This window comes from Styela clava, chromosome 15 (assembly GCF_964204865.1).
Source record: "Styela clava chromosome 15, kaStyClav1.hap1.2, whole genome shotgun sequence".
NCBI lineage: Eukaryota > Metazoa > Chordata > Ascidiacea > Stolidobranchia > Styelidae > Styela > Styela clava.
The window spans coordinates 16,477,953-16,502,030 of record NC_135264.1 but is presented as its reverse complement, the minus strand read 5'-3'; the positions used below and the strand labels follow the sequence as shown (position 1 = coordinate 16,502,030).

The 24,078-nt window shown below is 37.4% G+C and overlaps 2 long non-coding RNA genes across 2 annotated transcripts; both read left to right on the top strand.

Annotated features, from left to right (window-relative positions):
• Nucleotides 1-9,406: 9,406 nt before the first annotated feature.
• Nucleotides 9,407-10,846, top strand: LOC144432375 (uncharacterized). Its single transcript, XR_013480562.1, has 2 exons — nt 9,407-9,543; nt 10,309-10,846. It is a non-coding gene; the product is annotated as an uncharacterized LOC144432375 (long non-coding RNA).
• An 8,120-nt stretch (nt 10,847-18,966) lies between these two features.
• Nucleotides 18,967-20,048, top strand: LOC144432395 (uncharacterized). The gene is made up of 2 exons (XR_013480581.1): nt 18,967-19,050; nt 19,803-20,048. It is a non-coding gene; the product is annotated as an uncharacterized LOC144432395 (long non-coding RNA).
• Nucleotides 20,049-24,078: the final 4,030 nt, after the last annotated feature.

Here is a 24,078-nt window from a genome sequence, read left to right as displayed (position 1 = left end):
ATTTCAAACACCCCCCCTAATTTTGAGGTGCGATTCCACGCTGTTATTCCGTAATTCTTAACTCAATTATAATTGTATTCAAATATAACGACTATGGCATATTTGTCAGTGTAGATGAGGGGGGCCAATTACGGCCCGCGTAACGATTTAAAATGGCCCGCCGAACTTGAGTGAAATAGTTTAACGAGCTAACCCTTCATGTAGTACCTTTTGAGTTTTAGATACCGTCTATCCTTACATCATTATCGCAGTTTAAGCACGTTTATTTCGTAACAATTGAATTATACCGGTATATCTTGGGTATTAGGATTACACACCGCAGTATTTTAGATAACAGCCGTATATTAAGAAAACTTAAAGATGTCACAAAACGAAAACTAGTCACTGGAAACAGACATTTTCAGATGAATGGTAGCGTTTTTATTTCTTTATTGAAAAGAACCAAACTTTAGCGATTTGTCTTTCTTGCCAACAAAATATTTCAGTTCTGAAGGAATACAACATTATGCGCCATTGTGATCAGTTGACGCGCGTATTTCAAAATTTAATTCATTGCCTAATTCATACAAAAGTCAAACAAACATGTCCAAAATAATGGTAAATGTGTAACAAAACAAGCTATAAGTAGCCATTCATACGATGCCAGATGAGCAAGTAACTTCATTAATCACTATCAGTTGTAAATTACTTGCTTGAAAGCCGTGCTTGTTATTTATTTCTCGGGAATTCTATCAGCCAAATATTATAATTATTAATTTCATTACATAATAAACTGCGATGCTATGTCTAGCTTAGAGCCTATTTTGGTGTCTATTTCTCAAAATTTTCTCAGGGCGCTTAAGCGCGCCCTGAACCCCAGCCGTGTCGTCGCTCTCTTTTTCTGGCCCTACAATTTTATTCTGCTGTGTACTTTGGCTCTCCGTCAATCAACTTGGGGGACCCCTCATGTACATCGTTTCTTAAATACATACAAATTTTTTAAGAATACAAATAGTTTCATCGCTAATAGCAAATTATTTACCACCCCCTAAATTTCGAAACACCCCCCCTAAAATAAAAAGCTAGGGAACATACTGGGCGTAACATAACCCGAGTTTGAGGGGATATTTATGTGAGGGACATGCGTGACTGGGTGATAATTTTTGTCATAATTTACATTTTATACGCGAGTACGCATGGGCCTCACATGGTATGGGTTGAAATTGCTGTTTTATGTATCCGAAATACTTGATGTGGCGCCAATGTTAATGTGATTTTTCATGAAATATTAAAAATGGAACGTAGTATGTGTGCCGGGTTCGGGTTGGGTGCAAATACTACTCCTAGTACTACAAATACTGGGACGAATACTGCGGAGTCACTTGGCTGGTTCCCAACTCGTGATAGAACTGAAATGAAGAAAATCGGAATAAAATTATGGTCTAACCTAATCTGGTAGACATACTACATTCTGGTGTCCGCCATCTTGGTTCACATACTTCGGGAGTACCGATTTTTTATATAAATGTTGAAAATGCGTAAACGTAACTGCATATGCAGGGTTTATTGATTACTATGCAACTGCCATTTTAAAGGGTCATAGTTTGTACGGTTTCAATGGTTTTGTTTAATTTTAGATAAGCGTTAATCTAAGTTGTCATCACAAATTACACATCTGGTTCTAAGCCCATCGCCCCACCAGGATGTGATTAATTGAGTAGGCAATGCCAGCTTGGAAGATTCTGGTCCACACACATAGTGCGAAATCCGTAGTTGACTGTGCAGGACCTTGTTCAGAGCGAAAAGCGTTAAGTACGTTTCGTATAAAATATGTTGTGAAAATCCGCGGCAAACGAAACGAGAGAGAACAGAATAAAAAAAGAATACGAGAGAACTCGCTTCAAACACGTCATCGATGATGGTCCAGCTGCGACCTCAATTCGGCTTGGGACAGAATTCAATGGAACCCTCAGAAGAGTTTGGGTATTGTCAGAGCAGAGTAGAATTCGTTAGAGTCTATGTATCTGTATTCCTAATGACAGGCAAACGGAACATAGGCCATGGTGAAACCGCTTTAGCATTTTTCCTCATCGCAGGGGTAAATGTGAAACATTTTATTTTACCTTAATCCTAGGGTATAAGAATTCGTTCTAGGTTTTCTGTGAAGTGTTCGCTTCAAGTAAAACGGAAAATTTTAGAAAAAAACAAAACTGATAATCTGGATACAAACTAAACAAGTAATTAATTATCGGAGCAAGATTTAAATAAAATAAATTATTCAGAGGAATAACGGTCAACATATAAATTTGTCGGCATAACTCAGTAATCAGATATAGTGTAGTGGTTAGTGCGTTAGCATAGTGTTCCGTAGAGCGTGTGTTCGAAATTCGTTATGTTCGGTGCTTGCGACGACGAAGTAATGAAGTTCGAATAGTTAAAGGGTATATATATAACGCAGCTAGCGAAATACCAAAAACCAAAGCCAAATAATATAATAAAGGAAGAATGAGAAAAATTTGGACCCAAAACATGATTGCCACCAGGTAAACAAACTCATCATGGGTGAGATAACAGGATTCGAAACGGACATTTCATCAAACTCATTACCTTACCTACCAAATTAATTACACGACGATTACATGGCGATGTGTGCGACGGACGGTTTTGTTTCAATTTTTTTCTCGACTTCGCTCGCTATCTCTCTCGTATTTATTTGCCGCCCTTTCTCTCTCAGCATTCTCTCACTTTCGCCTGTTCTATTGCGCTCTTCGTCAACTATGTCTATTCTATCACGCCGCGTTTCCGAACACGAATCCCACGGAACAATAACTTAACGTATTAACCACTAGACTACATCTGAGTACCTATCGAAGACGACTAAAACTATACAAAAGCCGAAGTACGTGTTGCATGTAGCAAAAAAGATTTTATGCAGTGAGGAAGGAATAAAGAGAAATTAAAGGGGTTTTCAAATTATTAAAATTTTCAGAATGAGTTAGAAATAAAATGAAATAATACAATCTTTGTTTAAGACAGACATGCAATATTAGCATCAGGTTTCTTGAAGTTGTTTTGGCAAAAGAAAATGGAGGGGGGAAGGGGTACCAATTATAATATTTAGTACTTCATAAAACACAGCACGTATGATAAAAATTTAACTTATCCATTTTTAAAGTCATAAAGTCATCCATTTTTTAAAGTCATAAATTTTTATATAGAAATTACTACGTCACAACGACATACACTTCATATACTGCGTCTCACTTTCAGCGAACATGGAGGAAAATACACATTCCAATGAAGGACGTCTACAAGTAAGTCTGTGTGTAGGATATTCGTTTTGTGAGATTTTTCATTTAATTATTGTCGCCTGTATTATATTGCGTAATAATTCCATGCGAACTTATGCTATTAACAAAATGATTCATTTTACTACATTTTTTCGGTAATTTATTTTGATTTTATACAGTACTTCTTCACAGCAGATCCATATAAATAGAGAAATGTATACAGTAGAACTAGGGTAAAATACACCGAACATTTTTTAGAGCGTTCGTTTTTGAGCGTCGTAGTACTGCTAACAAAATAATTCAATTTACCACAACACCTCTGTAACTTATTTTACCTCCGAATAAAGCGATTTTATTTATAAAGGTACTTCCCCATTTGCTTTTTCGAGGCATCGTTGACTCTATTATTTGCGTAGAACGTTCACGCACGATTGCACAGTTGCGTAACCATTTAAATCAACGAAATGGAATTAATGAAATATTGGGACCTCTTAGACTTAGAGTTTTCGACCTGTTTATGGAGTAAAGCATGTTCTCCTATTATACCCCTGAAACTTAGTTATGCAAAATACCAGCAGTATTTTAGATGTAATTGCAAATATATTATCACCTTATAAACAAAATTTATTTTTGTAAATTAAATTTCAGGACAGGACGTTCCATAGTCAACCACAATGTGTTGTTTGCAACGGACAAATCCCAGAGAGAAGAATAGAGAAATGTCTTCGGTGCAATGGAAGATTCTGCCCGAATTGTTCAAGCGATCATCATCAATGTGTGGGATGGGCGACCGAATATTAACAATAAAGACAACCGTTCAGGATTTTAAAACTATTGGGATTCCCCTCCCTTACCCAGATTCTTCAGTTATGCCAATGACATCATATCCTTTGAACTATATCCTCACGTGATCGAACCATGGGGTCCCATTTCCGTTCCAACGTTGCCTTATTAATTTTGTATATTTTTATTCCTAAATCGCCCGTCATTTTAATTCATTTATGCAATCAATGTTTATTCTATTGCTGTAGTTTCAATAAATAATATAATCGCCTTGGTGTGGGCTTGGTAGCAATCGCTTACGCAAAGCAGGCTTTAAGAAGGCAAAATATTTCATGACGATGCCTTGGTGGAACTTTGTAAAATGGCCGTAAATTAAGCGCTAAGGAAACGCCGAAAAACACACAAAACGATACTAACGAAGTATGCGTACCAAAATGGCGGACATCGGAACGTAGTATTTGTACTCGAGTCACGTGGCTAGTCCCCGAACTCGTAATAGAATTAAAATAGGAAAAATTGGAATAAAATTATGGCCTAACCCCAACCTGGTACACATAATACATTCCGGTATCCGTCATCATGAGCGCTCACAATACATCCGACAATACAACGATCAAAATGCGTAACTTCCAAATATACTATTCAATCACCACCCTCACTAAAATTTCAGACAGACAGGTTTGAGGTATTTTCTTTCTGTATTTCTTTCGTATTCGCCTGATCTATTTTGACCATAACCAGCTATTCCCCATTTGTTATTATCGTTACTAGGAAAATTCCACGCAGGAAACGTGATAAAACAGGTGCACATACTGTCGGAATAATAATCTAAATAATTTATGAAAAAATCCTTGCTTTGTCTTTTACTTTGATCGCGTAACTTTATCACCAAGTTAGTACCTGCACCAAAGTCATAAGATTTTAACAGGAATGTTTATCAACGATAACAGGCAGGCGCTTTGAGTAAAAAAGGCAAAAAAAATCAAAATTCGCCAAACCACGTTTGCGGACGCATTGCGCTACAGCTTGAGAAGGTGTGAATAGCCAAGTCATCAATATTTGCAGCGTTCAGAATGTTTTTTTTCTGCGAATAGGCCCTAATTTTATTTTAATTTTTCTCATTTTAGATCTATTACGAGTTCGGGGACTAGTCAAGTGGCTCCCGTAGTAACCTAACTATAACCTGGTACACATACCACGTTCCGTTGTCCGCCATCTTGGTTCACATACTTCGGGAGTACCAAAAATTGCGCTTTTTCCAGATAATACTCGGATTCGAACACCGGGTTAGGCTATCATTTCAGGTACAAATACTACGGGAGTCACCTGGCTAGTCCTCGAACTCGTAATAGTACTGGAATAGAGAAAATTGGAATGATAATATGGCCTAACCCTAATCTGGTGAACCTACTACGTTCCGGTGTCCGCCACCTTGTTTCCCATACTTCGGGAGTACCCTATTTTCTACGTTACTTTGGTATATTCTGATCTATTCGTGATCGATACACCGATAATCAAACGTTTTCTTGGCCTACTTTTAATCCTCCCTTTTAAATGAGCAATGAATGAAATTGTACGTTTGTACAGCTTGAAAGTTTATTATTTTACTGTTACACATCTGTAGTGTGTGAAAGTCGTATCCAACGCTATCCGTTTTATTATTGTTGGCTTAGTTAGAACTGACTGCAGAATTAGTTTAAAAACTTCGGAAGATGGTAAATGATGGAGTATATCAGAGCAGAGTAGAGAACATTAGAGTCTATGTATCTTATAAGAACAACTGGTCAAGTATTCCTATTTCATTGAACGACGTTTTTTAAAAGTGAGTAGTGAAATTCTCAAAAAAATAACATTTTTTAATGTACCTGATATAAACGCTTCGTTGTTCTGGTGGATTGCTTGCAATATCAATATGGGACACGATGAAATAAAATTCAGAATTCCCTAAGTATGTGAACCAAGATGGCGGACAAAAGAAAGTGTCGTAGTATGTGTACCAGGTTAGGGTTAGTCCACAATTCTAGATATCATACTATGGGAATCATAGTATGGGAATCAAAATATACTATGGGAATCAAAATTCAAAGAAAATCTGGATGATTAAAAACATAAACTCTAAAAAAAAATTTACCTGAAGGGATGTAACGCTTCGTTGTCCCGGTGGATCGCTAGCAATGTCAGAAACCGTTCCATCTGCCTTCACGTCATTGGGCTGATACTTGGACTGTTATCAACGACTGAAAAATCAAAGGAAATTTAGTTTATTCGTTCAGTTAGATTTAAAGGGTCTTTGCTTAGTTATTAATAAATATTATTGAAAAATAAAAGGACTTAATATATCTTTGTCTCATTAACTGTTTCAGATAAAAAAAAAAATTTCTAAACAATGTTCGCCCCGAATTAGACCATGTGTAGGGTTGGGCATTTTTGAATACCTAATGATTTCAGTATCGAATCAAAGGTACTCCTGAAGTATGCGCACCAAGATGTCGCATAACCTGAACCCTAACCTTGTACACAACCTGAGTTCAGGTTGTGCGCCATCTTGGTGCGCATACTTCAGGAGGTCCGAATCGAATACTCAAATACTTGGGAGCCAATGAGAGGTATGTAATTGTATTTGTCTTTTTTATTGGTCCTGTTAACACATGAAGTACTGAAAACATAAAACACATCTCTCAGGCAGATTGCTGAGCGTTCACACATAATAAAAACACACAGAAAATAGTCACATGTCAGAATCGCGTTGATAAAATATTGCTTCAATAAATTAGATTCACCTCGACCATTGGCGGAAAGAAAAAACAAAATGGCGGCTATTCGACATTTGCTCTGAACCGATTCGAATAATTTATAATTCGATTCGAAATGCCCAGCCCTATCCATGTGTAAGCAGATACTGATATCTAACGTTATGTGAGGGGCTACAACTCGTTAGTTAGTTAGTTTGTAGGGGGCGGAATTCTTCCGGTTCCGCATACGTAAAGGTCACGTAAAATAAGTTCGACACTTCCTAAATAAATGTTGACTTTGTTAACGTTAAGAAGATAATCATTTACTATTGGTAAGATGTTGGAATTGTTCTTTTACGTTCCCAACATACTTAATGTAGCGCCAATGTTACAGTGATTTTTTGGTTCTCCCGAAGTATGTGAACCAAGATGGTGAATACCGAAACGCAGTATGTGTATCAGTTAAGGCCGTAATTTTATTCTAATTTTCTTTTATTTTAGTTCCATTACGAGTTCGGGGACTAAACAAGTGACTCCCGTGGTATTTGTACCTGAAATTATGACCTAACGCCAACCTGGTACACATACTACGTTCCGGTGTCCGCCATCTTGGTTCACATACTTCGGGAGTAGCGATTTTTTATATGAAATGTTGAATGCGTGAACGTAACTGCCTATGCAGGATTTATTGATTACTATGCAACTGCCATTTTAAAGGGTCATAGTTTGTACGGTTTCAATGGTTTTGATTAATTTTAGATAAGCGTTAATCTAAGTTGTCATCACAAATTACACATCTGGTTCTAAGTCCATCGCCCCACCAGAATGTGATAAATTGACCAGGCAATGCCAGCTTGAAAGATTCTGGTCCACACACATAGTGCGAAATCCGTAGTTGACTGTGCAGGACCTTGTTCAGAGCGAAAAGCGTTAAGTACGTTTCGTATAAATTATGTTATGATGGTCGCGTATTAAATTCACTCGCCGACACCAGTTTCAGCCTAGCCAGCGTTATAGATAATCTTCTAATGCGAGATTTAAGGAGGTTTTATCAATGGGTAAGTCAAGTCTTATGTTTGCTCGATAACAAATTTAATAGTTGAACAGAGTCGGTTATCCGGTAGAGTTAGGAGTACCCGGATTCAGAGAAGGTGCTTTAATAGTGAATTACATTTTCAAATAGTCCCGAGTGAGGAAGACTCACTGATATTCCACCAAACGAGAGAGAACATAAAAAAAAGAGAAAACGAGAGAAATGGCTTCAATCACGTCATCGATGTTACCCTACTGCGAGCCGAGTAAGCTTCATTTGAACTGACTGCAGAATAAGTTTGGGACCTTTGAAAGACGGTAGGTATTGTCAGAGCAGAGTATAATCCGATAGAGTCAATGTATCTGTAATAAATACTATTTCAAATAACAGGCAAACGGAAGAGAGGCTATGATTAAATCGTCTTAGCATTTTTACTTATCGTAGTGCTAAATGTAAAAACTTATATCGTATATTGATATTAGAGTCTGAGTATTCGTTTAGCTTTTTCGTGATTTGCTTCAAGTGAAATGATAAAGTTTTTGAAAAAAACCACATTGAATATCTGGATACAATCAAAACAGGTAATTATTTAGCGGTGCAAGATTTAAATGAAATAAATTATTCAGAGGAACAACAATCAACATATAAATTGGTCGGCATAACTCAGTAGTCAGGTATAGTGTAGTGGTTAGGGCGTCAGTATAGCGTTCCGTACCGTAGAGCGTGTGTTCGAAACGCGTTGCGTTCCTTGCTTTCGGCGACGAAGTGTAATGGTGTTCAAATGTGTGAGGCGTAAAAACGATCGACGTCAATTGAAGGGGTAAAAAAAACACGATCGACAACTACAGCGGTTAAAATCCGCGCAACACGTCACTGTTATTTTTCCACCAGAGGCGCATTGTAAAAAAGCAAAATATATCTATTTTTGCTTTTTTACAATGCGCCTCTGGTGGAAAAATAACAGTGACGTGTTGCGCGGACTCTCACTCTCAACTCTCTCTCTCGTTTTCGCCTGTTTTGTTTTGCTTTTCTCTCAACTCTCTCGTTTTCGCCTGTTTTCTAAATGCGTTCACCAGCATGCATCACCAGCTACGCCTACTCGGCTACCACTATTTAGCCGACACACCGAACCGAACACGCCTCGTTTCGAACACAAACCCAACGGAACACTGCCTTAACGTACTAACCACTAGACTATATCTGAGTATCGACTAACGTTGTTAGGGGGGAATAAAGAGTTTCGAATAATGAAATGCGAGATTTATTATGAAAATTGTTTAGCAAAGACTAAAACTATACAAAAGCCGAAGTACGCGTTGCAAGTAGCAAAAACGAAGTTTTTATGCAGTGAGGAAGGAATAAAGAGTTTCGAAAAATGGAAGAAGAAATTAAATCAATTTTAAAATTATGAAAATTGTCAGAATGAGTTTGCAAATGAAATGAAATAATACAATCTATGTTGAAGATAGACAGACAACATTAGCATTAGGTTTTTGGGAGTTGTTTTGGCGGGAAAGGATATGGAGGGGGGAAGGGGGTACCAATTTTAATCTTTAGTACTTCATAAAACACAGCGCGTATGATAAGAATTTAACTTTATCCGGGTTTCTGGTAAAGTCATAAATTTTTATAGAGAAATTACTACGTCATAACGATTACGTCATACACTACGTCACTTTCAGCAAACATGGAGGAAAGTACACATTCTAATGAAGGACATCTTCAAGTAAGTCTGTGTGTAAGATATTCGTATTGTGAGATTTTGCTTTAATCATTGGTGCCTGTGTAGAACCTCATACGGAAACGTATTTGTGCTTAGTTAACTTGTAACAGGAGACAAGATTGCGTAACAATTTGGAATAAATTTCATAGGACCTATACCATTAAAATATAATTCAGTTTATTACATTTCTTCAGTAACTTATTTTGACTTTATAAACGTACTTCTTAACAGTAGATTCATGTAAATAGAGAAATGTACACAGTAGAACTAGGGTAAAATATACCGAACATTTTTTAGAGCGTTCGTTTTTGAGCGTCGTAGTACTGCTAACAAAATAATTCAGTTTACCACAACACCTCTGTAATTTATTTTACCTCCGAATAAAGCGATTTTATTTATAAAGGTACTTCCCCATTTGCTTTTTCGAGGCATCGTTGACTCTATTGTTTGCGTAGAACGTTTACGCACAGTTGCGTGATACGTAACATAACAATGTTCACATCCGCTGTATAACAGCCACATGAAGACGAATCCGGCGGTCACGGCGTATGTTAAGGTTCCAGTTCAGTCTATAGTCAGTACAAGCAAAATTTTTTAAGCATAAATTGTCGTATTATAATTCCATGCTTCACGGGAAAACTCTGAGTGTTGGACAAGGGCCAAACTAAAGGGCTTTGCGGCCCGGTTGTGGCACGCGGGCCGCCTGTTCCACATCCCTGTCTATTGATATATATAATAGAAAATTTATCAGTGCAAATTAAATTTCAGGAAAGAACATTCGATAGTCAACCACAATGCCTTGTTTGCAACGGACAAATCCCAGAGAACGACATCGCAGAGAAATGTCTTCGGTGCAATGGAAGATTCTGCCCGAATTGTTCAAGCGATCATCATCAATGTGTGGGATGGGCAACAAACGAATATGAACAATAAAGATAACTTTTCAATATTTCAGAACTATTGGGATTCCCCCTCCCTATCCTAGTCCTCCTAATTCAGTTAGTATAATGACTTCCATATACTCTGAACTATGACTCAAATGTTCTTACCGTGAGGTCTCATTTTTGCATTATGGCTACGTTTTAGAAGTTTTTGAAAATATCGAAATTCCCCTCATATACCCAGCCTAGGTATAGTGACGGCACAATCTTCGAATTTTGACGCATGATGTTCGTACTGTGACGTCATATTTTTGTATTACAAAGGATTTAGTGATTTTTAGAATATTGTCTCCCCCCCAAGTTTCTTATGAGCATAAAGATGTCGTCACATTAGTTTTGTATATTTCTCATCTTAATTGCGCTTATTTTTACTTTATTCATCAAATGAATGATTTATTTGGTTCCTGTAAATATAACGAATGCAAGATTATCTAAGTCGTTTTGCTTGGGTGAAATGGGTACGGGACAGTGGGCAGTGGGAAAGGGACACTTGGAGACGCAGTGGACACTTTTGAGGCGATTCGAGAACAAAGCTTTAAACAGGCGACTATTTATTATTAATGTTAACGAAACGTATTTATTTGATAAAGCGTCATCAGATTTGTGATAGAAGTGAATATTACACGACTCACACAAAACTCAGCGCTGTATAAAAATTATTTCATAATTCCGCAGTGGACGTGTTTCTTTTGAAGAGAGAATTACGAGCAAAATCAATCGACGCTAAAAAAGAAACAAAGAGAGAGAGAGTGTGTGGGACTAATCATGCGATCTTAAATCGACTGTTTCTAAAGACATGAACAGTGAGTGTAACGAGCAAAATTCCACTATGCAACACAAAGTGAGCCGACAATTTTATGCAGAACTTCAATTAAACAAGGATTTACAAAGTTCACTTGCCAACCAGTACCTCGTCAGCGTGGTCCCGTAGCATTTGTACATAAAATTATGGCCTAACCCAAACCTGGTACACATACTACGTTCTGGTGTCATCCAACTTGGTTCGCATACTACAGGAGTACCCTTTCAGGAGGGAATATAACTCGTGACGATGGCCCAGTGGGTCTTTGTAAAATGGCCAAAAAACTAATCGCTGAGACGCGAAGAAGAGCACATAACACACCCAATCGATGTTCAGTGATTAAATTACCATTTTAAATAACGTGTAGTGTTACTTATGAAGAGAGAATCGCAATCAAAAGCAATCGACGATAAAAAAAGAAACGAAGAGAGAAAGAGAGAGAGTGTGTGTGTGGCGGTACGAACCACGTGATCTAAACGTGATCAGCTGATCTAAAGACATAAACAGAGAGAGGGAGAGAGAGAGCGAATCCCGAGCAAAATTCCTGCAGAACTTCAATTGAACGAGGATTTACAAAATTCACTTGCCAAGACCAGTACCAACCTCGTCAGCGTGGTATAGTCAAGCATAGATATCCTGATAAGTCGAATTCTAATGAGGTTTCATCAATGGGTAACTCAAGTCTTATGTTAGCTCTATAACAAATTCAATACTAGATCAGAGTCGGATATCCGGTACAGTTAGGACTACCCAATGACTAATTCAAGTTTTATGTTGTCCGGAGTATCCGGATTCAATGGGTGACTCAATTCGTGCGTCAGCTCCATAACAAATTTAGTTCTAAATAAGAGTGGATTATCCGGTAGAGTTAGGAGTATCCGGATTTAATGCCAGACACGTAGATAATGAATTATTAATTGGCTACAACACAAATTGCTTTTAACCTATATCATATTTTTCATGATAATTCGGACAAAAATAAAACAATCTTCATTACGTAAGAAATTATTAAGGTATAAGTAAAAAGTGAAATTTTGAATTAAACAAAATTGTTAATTTGTCTTTATCCCGTAGGAAAAAGAACGCGCTTCTTGTACGTAATAAAGAAATGCCTTTCCCTACATCTAACTACATGTCAATTATCCTCCTCTTACTCAAAACAATAAACAAGATATTAGGTTTATAACTAATTAGGTTTAATGTAAGAAGTCTATTCCGAGCTCAAATGCAGTGATAAACGTGACTAACAAAAGCTTCGAAATATTCGCCAAAAAAACGAGAGAAATTAAGTCAAGTGGAACGAACAATCAGCTGATCAACGAATTGATGAACGAACTGAAAAACGAACAATCAGCTGATCTAAAGACATAAACAGAGAGAGAGAGCGAATCCCGAGCAAAATTCTTGCATAACTTTAATGGAACGAGGATTTACAAAATTCACTTGCCAAGACCATTATCAACCTCGTCAGCGTGGTATAGGCAGGTATAGATATCCTGATAAGTCGAATTCTAATGAGGTTTCATCAATGGGTAACTCAAGTCTTATGTTAGCTCTATAACAAACATAGTTCTAGATTAGAGTCGGATATCCGGTACAGTTAGGATTATCCGGATTTAATAATTAACTCAAGCTTTATGTTGTCCGGAATATCCGGATTCAATGGGTGACTCAATTCGTGCGTCACCTCTATAACAATTTTAGTTCTAGATCAGAGTCTGTTATCCGGCAGAGTTAGGAGTTTCCGGACTCAATTGGTAACTCAAATTTTATGTTAGCTTTATAACATATTTATTTCTATATCAGATTTATGACAAATCACCACTACAAGACTACAACCAACATGGACAAAAACGAATGTGTACTCATACGTATTTCTAATGGAGTGATACTACGAAAAAAAAACAATCGACCCTAAATAAAGAAATCAAGAGAGATTGGCGGGATGAAACACGTGATCACTACAATAAGCAGTTTCTATGGAAACAGAGAGAGAGAGAGAGAGTGTGTGTGTGTGAGTGCGAATGGGCTGGCAAACTGAAAAACGGATGCGACAAATTTTATTTGATCAAAATAACTTTCATTCCACAGGGTTTTATAAAATTCCCTTGTAAAGACCAGTACCAGTCTCGTCAGCGTGGTATAGGTCGGCATAGATATTCTGATAAGGCGAATTTTAATGAGGTTTTATCAATGGGTAACTCAAGTCTTGCGTTAGCACTATGACAAATCTAGTTCTAGATCAGAGTCGGGTATCCGGTAGAGTCACAGGAGTATCCGAATTTAATGGATTACTCGAGTCTTATGTTAGCTCCATAACAAATTTAGTTCTGATTCAGAGTCGGTTATCTGGTAGAGTTGGGAGTATCCGGGCAATAACAAAATAGTATCTTCAATTCTACATACCTTCCAGAACTACCTTTCCTTGGTGGCTGCATTAATTTAATGAGACCCTGTTCATGGACCGTTTCTGCTTGTTCTTCTATGATGTGACCGTCTGAATGTCCACATGTCCCATTTTCTAGCACATCTGGGGGTGCGGGGCACGTTTTCGTACAAATTTTCTTGCGACGAATTCTCTTCATACTTCTGTATATCTTGTACTGTTGCTCTTTCAGAAAATAATTTTTGAAATCTTCCTTGTATTGGATTATGCTCAAAGCCAAAATCATCATCAAAAAACGACTGAAAAATTAAAGAAAGTTTAGTTTATTCGTAGTGAAAGTGTTCTTTGACTGGTTATTAATGAATATTATTTAAAAAATAAAAAGGCTTAATATGACTTTGTCTCATTACCTAAAAAAAACATTTAAGAAAACATTTTTGGCGCTCCAGAAGCATGTGTACTAATATGGAGGCAACTGATTTTTTAGCCTACTTTTCATCAAGTTGTGTAAAGGGACTGAAACCAATGGGCAGAGGGTATATTCATATTGCTAACACAGGCAGTCCCCAAACTCGTAATAGAACTATATTAAGGAAAATCGGAATAAACTTATGGCGTAACCCTAACCTGGTACACTGGTTTTTCTGTATCTTTCGTATGGAAATGCACCTTGCGTCGCCGTGAGACTACGCCAAAAGTTGCATTCTGGCAGATGCACACGACGTCAGAACAATAATTTAAAAAATGTATGACAAAATTCTCGCTTCGACTTTCACTTTAATCGCGTAACGTTGTCGCCAAGTTAGTACCTACACCGAAGTTACAAGATTTTAACAGGAATGTTTATTCAAAGATATCAGGCAGGCGCATTTAGTGAATGTGCTTTTTAATATGGAATGGTAAAAATGCGTAAACGTAACTGCATTTGCAAGGTTTATTGATTACTATGAGACCACCAGTTTAATGAGCCATAGTGGTTGATCCGTTTGAGATTCTTCGGAATCGCCTCCGTATAATGCTTTATTTATACAAATAACAGCTGATATGGTATTTGTAAGTAAACAACGACCGAACCAAACGAGAGAAAGAAATTTACGCAACCGGAACGATCACGTGATACCTCACGCTCACTATTACCCGGTACTTCCCCTAAGAATGTTCCATCCTCGCGCACAACCATCAGTTGCGTAAGTGCGTAATTGGCTGGCGAAGCGAATTCGAAGAAATAGAGAAATGATTCGGGAGAGCCGTTCTTGAACCCAAACAAATGTTGCGAGAGCCGTTCTTGTCCGACACAAGCATATAAGTTGGGTTGGTCTTATAACAATTCAACCCTCGACAGACATGCCTTACATCTGCCCAAACCCAAATTTCTGTTTCCCCTATTGGAAGTATCCTAAATGAGCAATATATTGAAAGGAATCTAACGTATCAGTATGTTTCCCTTTCACAACTCCTGGCCATGCACAGTTACAGCAATAAATGATTCCTCAAACGCTTTGGTCAGGGTATGAGATATTGCGTGAGTGCCGAGTTTATTGAGACGTAGTCGTGGTCGTTTTTTCATTCCAACCGGATGCGGAGTCGAAGTTTTGAATCCGGATTCGGAGTCAGAATTTAATACTTTCAATAATTGTGATAGAAGTTGAAACGCAATCAGGAAGGAACGCAAACAGCAGTAATTTAACTGAGCTTTCTTAATAGTGTAATAAGCGCGCTCCAGAGATATGTGTATCAATACGGATGTAACTAATTTTGTTCTCTTACTTTACATCAAGTTGTGTAAAGGGACTGAAACCTATGGACAGGGGTTATGGTATATTCACTTTGCTAACACAAACAGTATCCGAACTCGTAATAGAACTAAAATAAGGAAAATCGGAATAAAATTATGCCCTAACCTGGTACACATACGTACTCGTACTACAAGAGTACCAATTTTACTAATCGTTTATAACAGTATATTGAAATAGGCTTGCATTGGCCAAAGTTTTAGAGTTAGGTTCTAGGGCCGGAGTTCAAAGTTTACCAAACGCGAAGTCAGGAGGCCGGGTAAGTGCGGTTGATCCGAGTGTGGCCCACGCTTGTGAAAAACAACGTCTAATATTATTTATTGTAGCTTTAATCTGGCGTTGTTTTGTGCAACAATACTACGATATTTCTCATTAGATGTTCGAATGCTTCTCCCCGTTATATAAAAACGTAATCTATGACAAAAGATAGAATTCGGGGATTTGTTAACAAATTGATCATATTTACTTCCATAGAGGGTCCGGATTACAAAATTGCAAAAAGCTATGGGAAGACACGGAGTCACAGCCACACGCAATCTCTAAGACAAGGGTCTGCAACTTTTGTCGCTCCTGGGCCAAAACCAAGTGTTACGAATCTTGGCGGGGCGCACACATTTTTTCGAGAAAGGTAAAAACTGAACGGGTGGCTGATGAACCACATTATTTATACAGATTAGGAATTCAAATTTCGAACTTTAATAGCGAGCGAACACTGCGACAACTCGTGACTCAAGTCGTCTTATTATACAAAATATTTACAAATAACATTTAATGCGACACTAGATGACACACTAGATAAAATCAAAATTATCTAAATGTCTATCACTAATTCTATTTTTTCGCAAGGAAAATTTCATTTTGGTTAAGTAATTGGAAACAAAAGAAATTTTTTTCATAAAGATTGGAAAACGAATTATCAATGAAGAACAAGAATAACATAATAACGATCCGTAGGTTTAGGTGAAGCACTGTGGGCCGGATTATTTTACTCCGTGTGCCGGATATGGCCCGCAGGTGGCCGACCTCCAATATAAAGTCCTCATACTTGGATTTCCCGCAATGCTCCTTGTGTTTTTATGGTAGTATTGTGGGCACCGATTACTGTTTTCCACCTTTCTCGATGTCGAAATAGCAGTAGTTAATAGAAGATTTTCTTTTTATGTTCGAAACAGAACTCATGGTTACGCTTACTCTAAATTGCAGTTTGTCCCTAATAACAGTATTCCTAAAAACTAGCAGCAACTATTGTGTGTGTCACAGTTTGCCTGGAAATACCGCAAACCCCACCGTTAACAGAAAAAGTTCGTCTCTCGTTTCCACGCAAGCTTTGTACGCAAAACAAGAACTGTTCATCCACGTTTCTAAGACCAAATAAGCACGCGACTCAAAAATAAGCACTTTACTCAGAAATAAGCACATCGTTACTTTATAAGACGCGGGCTAGAAAATAAGTACAAATCTTAGAAATAAACACGATATGGCAACCCTGATTATAGGTCTGTTCATACCGAATCCAAATATATATTCAACACAGAACAACAAGTGTGTGTGGAAGATATCTATAGGTTGCGCGACTCTATAGATGTTTCCCAAGCATTAATTTCCTTGTTTATTTCCGTAACAATGACCAATCGGCAACAAGTTAATAATGACGTTGTCCAGCGAATGCTGCAATAGACGAGGCTAATATTATCTGTAAGTACGAGTAAGCGGCGCGCGGTTAAACACTTCTATTAAAAATAATGGGCCTCCAGAAACATGTGTACTAATACGGTGGTAACTAATTTTGTTCGCCTATTTTACATCAAGTTGTATAAAGGGACTGTAACCTATGGGCATGGGGTATATTCACTTGGCTAACACAAATCGAACTCGTGAAAGAACTAAAATAAAAAATATTGGAATTAAATTATGGCCTTACCCTAACTTGGTACACATACTACGAGAGTACCAAATAATGATTTTGAACATGTACACCAATTTATAAGCGCTAACTCTCCACAATACTCTCAAAAGAGGCATACAAATTGTTTCCAAAGTAATGTATAGGAGGAATTGTACTGGGGTCAAGCGTCGGGGAAACATCCTTGTAAAATATGCTGAACGGGGCGTCTGAACTCAGAATATACGAGAGAAATCACGTGTTTCTTTGCTTGAGCAACTTCTCTCGTATCATACGTACAAGGCAAACGGGATGCGATTCTTATATTCATAGGCAAATGCGTCGAGTCAAGTTGCAAGGTGGTAATCAGCAGAGCCTGTTATTTTGTAAAATCAAAGGATAAGCTTATTTATAACTTCGCTAGACTTCTAGAAATATTTAAATCGTCTTAGCATTTTTATTTATCCTGGGGTAAACATGAAAAATTTTATCCTATCTTAAACTTAGAGTCTGAGTATTCGTTATAAGCTTTTTCGTGAAGTGTTCGCTTCAAGTAAAACGGTGAAATTTTTTAATTAAGCAAAATTGATAATCTGGATACAAACAGAACAAGCAATAAATTATCATCGCGAGATTTAAATGATGTGAGTGATTCAAAAAAACAGCAATTAAAATATAAATTAGGCGGCACCACCTATGGTCAGATATAGTGTAGGGGTTAGCGCGTTAGAATAGGGTTCTGTAGGCCGTGAGTTCGAAATACTCTGCGTTCGGTGCTTGCGACGACAAAGTAATGTAAAATGCAGAGGGCGAAATATGGAGGAGATATGGAGGAAATATGGAGAGGCATGTGATATTAAATATCCGGTGCTTGCGACGACAAAGTAATGTAAAATGCAGAGGGCGAAATATGGAGATATGGAGGAAATATGGAGGCCATGTGATATTAAATATCGTGTAATATAAAAATGATCACACAGTATCAGTATTAAATTTCGCTTTAATGCGCTGCTGCTCATCAACTATGACGAACTATCCGATCTTAGCGCTTCTTCTCTTCAGCCTTCTCTCGTATTTCGCTTTAATGCGCTGCTACTCATCAACTATGATGAACTAACCGATCTTAGCGCTGCCGACATAAGAACCGAATACGTCGCGTTTCGAACACGAAATGTATGAAACACTAACTTAACGTACTAACCACTAGACTACATCTGAGTTCCGATTGAAGCCGACTAAAACTATACAAAAGCCGAAGTACGTGTAGCATGTAGCAGAAGCGAAGTTTTTATATGAAGTGAGGGAGGAATAAAGAGTTTGGAAAAATGGAAGAAGAAATTAAATTGAATTAAACTAAGAAATTAAAGAAATTAAAAAAATTAAAATTATGAAAATTGTCAGAATGAGTTCGCAAATGAAATGAAATAATGCAATCTAAGTTGAAGATAGACAGGCAATATTAGTATCAGGTTCCTGGGAGTTGTTTTGGCGGGAAAGAAAATGGAGGGGGGAAGGGGGTACCAATTTTAATCTTCAGTACTTCACAAAACCCAGCGTGTATGATAAGAATTTAACTTTATCGATGTTTCCCGTTAGGTGATAAATTTTTATAAAGAAATTACTACGTCATAACGATTACGTCATACACTACGTCACTTTCAGCAAACATGGAGAAAAATACACAATCCAATGAAGGACGTCTTCAAGTAAGTCTGTGTGTAAGATATTCGTATTGTGTGATTTTGCTTTTGATCATTGGCGCCTGTATAGAACTTTGTACGGAAACGTATTTGTACTTAGTTAGCTTGTAACTGGAGACAAGATTGCGTAATATTTTAGAACAAATTTCATACTACCTTATACTATTAACAATACATTTCAGTTTACTAGATTTCTTCAGTAACTTATTTTGGCTTTATAAAAAAGTACTTCTTAACAGAAAACTGAGCCCGGTAAATAGAGGAATGTAAACAATAGAACTAAGGTAAACTTTACCGAACATTTTTGAGAGCGTCAGAGCACTGCTAACAGAATAATTCAGTCTACCACATCACCTTTGTATCCTATTTTACCTCATAATAGAGCGATTTATATATAGAAGTACTTCCCTATTTGCCTTCGAGACATCGTTAACTCTCTCGTTTGCGTCGAACGTTCACGCACGATTGCGTGATACTTACCATAACAATGTTTACGTCCGCTGTATAACAACCCACATAGAGACGAATCCGGCGGTCGCGGCTAGAACTAAGGTTCCAATTTAGTCTATATAGTCAGTACGAGCAAAATTTTTCAAACAAATTTTCGGATTATAATTTTATGTTTGACGGGAAAATTCTGAGTGTTGGACAAGTGCCACACTAAATGGCTTTGCGGGCCGGTTGTGGCACGCGGGCCGCCTGTTTCACATCCCTATCTATTGATAATAGAAAATTTATCAGTTCAAATTAAATTTCAGGAAAGAACGTTCGATAGTCAACCACAATGTGTTGTTTGCAACGGACAAATCCCAGAGAACGACATCGTAGAGAAATGTATTCGGTGCAATGGAAGATTCTGCCCGAATTGTTCAAGCGATCATCATCAATATGCCGGATGGACAACGACCGAATATGGACAATAAAGATGACCCTTCGAGATTTAAGAACTATTGGGATTCCCCCTCCCTCACCCAGCTTCTTCAGATAGTATAATGACGTCATATCCTTTGAACTATGAACTCACATGATCGAATCATGGGTTCAAGTTGCCTTATTAGTTTTGTAATTTTTTTATTCCTAATCGCCCGCCACTTTAATTCATTCATGCAATCAATGTTTATTCTATTGCTGTAGTTCCATGAATAATATAATCACCTTGGTGTGGGCTTTTACCTAGCAATCGCCTATTGGGACAATCGACTATAGTACTATATGACTACCATATTTGCTTTTAGGCGAGGGCTTTCAGAAGGAAAATAATTCGTGGAGATGGCCCGGTGGAACATTGTGAATGGGCCGGAAATTGAGCGCGGAGAAACGCCGAAAAGTACACAATACACCCGGTGTATGTAGCGATCAATCGACCCTGTTTTTAAAAGCGTAAATTGTAAAAATACAATTCAATCAATATTGTACATTTAGTATGGTACTCACGTAGTGTGTGTACCAGGTTGGGGTTAGGACATAATTTTCCGATTTTTCTCAATTGCGTTTCTTGTCACATTTTTAAAATGATCGTCTGAAGTAGTCTGACCTCGTTCAGACGTAACGTTACAGAAATGGATTTGTGTAAGTTTGCAGCAAGACTCTTCAAATGAATATAATATGATATTAATAACAAGAGAGCTATGCTCAAATATATGGATACCCAGTGGCAATAATTTTGATGACGTCATAGCGGGGGGAAAAAGTAATCGCCTTCTGGAGAAAAATTTTATCTTTAACCACTGAAAATATCAAAGCAATTGGTCCAGTATTCGAAGAGAAAAGCGATTTTTTAAAAATGGAGACGGAGACAAATAACAATAACAATAACAACAAAATTTTGAAACGATCGTTATGGCCACTAAACAAGTCCAAAAAAACGATCCATAGGTCCACTACGTGCCTGATAAAGTCTGAATACGGCAAAGTTTTTAAAATCGAAATTTAATTTTTTAGGAGAGAACAAAAAACGAGAGAACTACGCAACGAATAAAACACGTGTCTCATTGCAGTCCCCGGTACTTCCCCTGCTTTTGTTCGTGTATATTTATATTCTCTTCTATTTTGAGACATTCCTGCGTTACGCCATTGAAAAGTCTAGACATGCGGCTCTCGACCTTTATTTGATCGCGGCGCGCTAAGCAAATACCGAAAGTTTGCGCACACTTGTAAAAAAGTAAAGTTAGCTTTAAACAAATTATTCTGCAAATGTTAAGGCGACGTATGTGCCTGTTGTAAGAAACAATAGAAACGAGGTTCCGTTTCTCTCTATTTTTGCTCCTAAGAAGATAATCCGTTTTTACAAAGCCACGAAAATGCAAACGACTAGATTATTTTGATGACTTTAGCATCGATGATTGAATAGAATTTGTAAGCAGATAGACTCGTCCAAACTTGCTTTCCTGTTAACCCAACTAAGCGCACAAGTCAACATGGTGGAAGGTAGACGTCTTGTTTTGACATATCAATACTAGCATAACGTGATAATCACCCTTACTACAACGATAAGGCAAATGCATTCATATTACCAGTTTAATACTGCATGCTCAAGTCTCACAAGCTTGCCCGTTGCATGCATGCCTATGTGTAATACGAATGGCTTATTTTCTAAAATGCCAACAAAACTCCGAGACACACCTGAGAATCTCTTGCGGAGAAACGCTGGTATATCCCTTGCCCATCCCTGCTCTAGAACAGTGTTTTTCAACCTTTTTCGAGCCAAGGCACACTTTTTTCAGTGAGAAAATCCCGCGGCACACCACCAGCTGGAAATATGGGGAAAAGACCTAATATTCACAATATAAGTGTTTTATTGTTAATATAAGATTTTTAAAATTGAAGAAAGATGTTGAATAGGACATTCTGAATAGTAATCAAATAAAAACAAAGACAAAAAAAATCGCCACCTAATGCTGCCACGATCTGATATAGAACAGTACTACATGATTACTCTGCCGGGCGCCACACCGCATAGACACACAACTTGGATAATTTCCCACGGCACCCCTGACAATATTTAACGGCACACCGGTGTGCCGCGGCACCCCGGTTGAAAAACACTGCTCTAGAACATAGGTTCTCAAAGTGCTCCGTACGGAGCCCCAGGGCTCCGCGAGAGAAACCCAGGGGCTCCGCGAGCTATTCGATTACTCTTCAAAATACTGACTCAAAATTTTGTAACTGTTCAAAGAAGCAATAACAGCTTTGATAACATCTGACAACAATATAGCCTCGAAATATGGTAAAGGGCCGGAATTAAAAAATGACATTATTTATGAGCAGTAGCGCAGCCAGGATTCTTAAGAGGGAGGTGGTTCAAAATTGGAATCGGAAATTTCCGCGCAACATTTTTCGTGATTAAAAAAACGGATAACGAGATTTCTGTTGCGTAAAATATTCAATCCAAGACCGATGGAGCGTTTGACGTGTCTCGTCGGTATAATGTAGTTGTGCTCATCGTTACTCACGTTTGATTCGAGATTACTATTAGGATTACTAAAATGAAAGAATACTATTCTAAAATAACATAAAATATGTGATAAACTGCCAACTATAAATAAATTGGTGTCGTATTTTTGCGATCTTGGGATTTGTCAAACTTGATTTGTTCTTTCGCACTTGAGATTATTTTTAAGCAAGATATCGCTGTTTAAAAAATCACAATGTCTGGGGAAAATACGAACAATTGAAAATTATTTTATTGCATTCAGCTCCGTCGGTAGTTTCAGAATGAAAAAAGGTACATCGCGGATCGCGCGCACCATTGATTGCGTGCGGCTGCGTCGGTAGTTTCAGAATGAAAAAAAAGGTAAATCGCGCGCACAATTGACTGTGTTTCGATTTCGCAGCTACTACGATGAAAACCTAACATAACACCAAATTTTGTGATTTACAATGTCTATAGAAGCGTTTTCAATCTGAGGTGAGTCTGCTGAAACCAAAGTGTGATCTTCCATTTTAAGTTTCAGTTTAAATATTTTATAATGCCGCTTTTCAATCAAGAAATTTGAGTTGTGGATTTACCTTTTTATTGATTATTATTTTTAGCATTTCGTCGCCGATGACTATAATATGGTAACATGTTTTTCACATTGAACTCATAATTCCCCACGAGAACAAAAAAGCAATTAACGTCGTCATTGTGTAACAATACATGTATATGCCGAGGGAAATTTTTGATTTAGGGAGAATAAACAGCAGCGTAAAGATGTTTAAAACACGCCATGCTGACGGAAAAAATCGGCTATTGTAACAAAATGAAATAGCGCACGTTACTAACGGCCTTTTAATTAAGTCTTCCAAAAATGTCAAAAAAGAAAAGATTTGATCCCTAATTTATTAATATGTTCGTCAAGTGTCAAATTTACAGCTTTAGTATAAAATTTAGATTTATTTATGACTTGTGTTAACCCTATTAAAAAAGGTTCAGCATTTAGAATAAATAAAGTACTTTTAACTTGCTCGGGAATAATAATCTGAAAGTAACAATTTTAAAATTTATTTTGGGGCTCCGCGAATAACATTCAACCTTTCAAGGGCTCCGCAACACCAAAAGTTTGAGAACCCCTGCTCTAGAAGATGCTGAACATATTTGAATTTTGCTTTAATCAAGCGCAAGTTTCGATATCGTCATGGAGTATTATATCTGATTAAAACAACTGGATAGCCAACTCCACCCACATCCATATTCAGCAAAAAAAAGAGACCAATGTTTAAATATATAGTCACGAATCTCGCGCATCAGCGCCGAATGTGAGCACTTTAGTCAAACCCTATAGCGGAATTACAAATTTTTAGAACGAAATATATTTGTATTGAAATCACTAACAACACGTACCATAAAAAGTGATCCAACTCCACCTTACAACATACATACTCCAAAATATACGCCGGATCCGAGTATTAACAATTTTGACTCCAAGCCCATCTTTAAAATTATGAAATTTACTCCGGCTATTTGTACTTACTTTTTAAAAGTTAAACTAATAAAGTCTTAAATATACTCCAGATCCGAGTATTAACAATTTTGACTCCAAGCCCATCTTTAAA